The sequence below is a fragment of the Belonocnema kinseyi genome, chromosome 6, assembly GCF_010883055.1.
Source record: "Belonocnema kinseyi isolate 2016_QV_RU_SX_M_011 chromosome 6, B_treatae_v1, whole genome shotgun sequence".
In the NCBI taxonomy this organism is placed as follows: Eukaryota; Metazoa; Arthropoda; class Insecta; order Hymenoptera; family Cynipidae; genus Belonocnema; species Belonocnema kinseyi.
The window spans coordinates 21595405-21596952 of NC_046662.1; positions in this window are offsets into that span (position 1 = coordinate 21595405).

The following is a 1548-nucleotide window of genomic DNA, read 5'->3' on the forward strand; positions in this document are numbered from 1 at the left end:
CTCGACACCTTGACAAATGTAATTCCATGTAGAAACATGCGTTTAAATAAAATATTTTACCAAAAAAGTTACCCACGCTTTAACTTGACAGACTGTACTTTTCTATAAATAAAACTATCATTTTGATCAAAATTCATGAATCCTAAACCAAAAACGTTAATTTTCTACAAAAAATAGAGCAGTTTGATTTTGTATCAAAGAAATAAGTTTTTAAGTAAATAGAATGAATTTGCAACAAAGTAGTTAAATTTTTGGAAAGAAAAATAATTAATAATTTGAAAATTTGCCGAATTCAGTTTTTAAATCTTTTTTTATACTTCAGCAAATGCCATTTTCTGTTTTGGTCCCTGTTTAAAATTTCTAAAGTAAGATTTGAAAAACGACTTTTTTGAGTTTGACTTTATGAAAATCCTTTATATTCGCACTCGGTTTTTGTGTTACGCTCCACATTTGCGCACAGACCACAATGGGATACTATATACAGATACTATATATATATATATATACAGGGTGTCTAAGAAATCCCGGGACGGTTTGATATTTCCTCAGGTAAAATATTCTTAAAAAAAGTGAAGGTCATTCCTGAAGTAAATTTCAACGAGAAATTCATTGGTGAGGTTTGTATTGATCTTGCTTACAGCGTTTTGCATATTGTAAAATCATTAGGAAATTGTTCATTAAAAGTTCCAGGTGTTTTAGTGAGAGTTCTGTTCCTCCCCGAAGAGTTATACAGTCCTATACCGTTTTTCGATACCTAGGTCAATACCTAAGGCGATACCATAATACCTATACCGTTTTTCCATACGAATATTACGAATCGAAACTAAATTTACGTATTACGAGTACATGCTTACTATCTTTCGCTAAAAGATTATTATAGCGCAAGCTTAACTTTCGGAACGAGTACCGGTATCTGTATTAATGATGCGTGGTTGGGGAGATCGAGTTCGATTTTATGATCAAGTTCGTTTGCTTTTTAACCGCACTTTTCGTAATGAAGAAGGGTTAAATCCTGTCTCAAAATCAACAACTGAAAGAACTGTAAGGCGCTTTATGAATCATGGATCTATCAAGGACCTTCAGAGAACTGGTCGGCCCAAATCTGCAGGATCTGAATCAAAATGAAGTCAAAATGAAGGTCACTATTGAATTCCTCGTTGAAATGTACTTCAGGAATTACACTGACCTCTTGGAAAACTTTGTTCATTTCAAATAATCTCTAACTGACCTTGAACGTTACAATTGACCTATGATTTGGTACGTACCTGAACGTAGAATTTTCTGCTCTATCGATTGCAGATGTAAAAAAGGGGGTTTCCATTTTAAAAAAACAAACTTGACCTTCAAAAAGCCATAACGATCAATTTTACGCTCAAAATGAAGTTCACCATTGAATTCCTTGTTTAAATTTACTTCAGGAATGAGCTTCACTTTTTTGAAAAATATTTTACCTGAGGAAATATCCAACCGTTCCGGGACTTTTTAGACACCCTGTATATGTATGTATACATACATATATATATACATATAAAATTATATCAAATACTC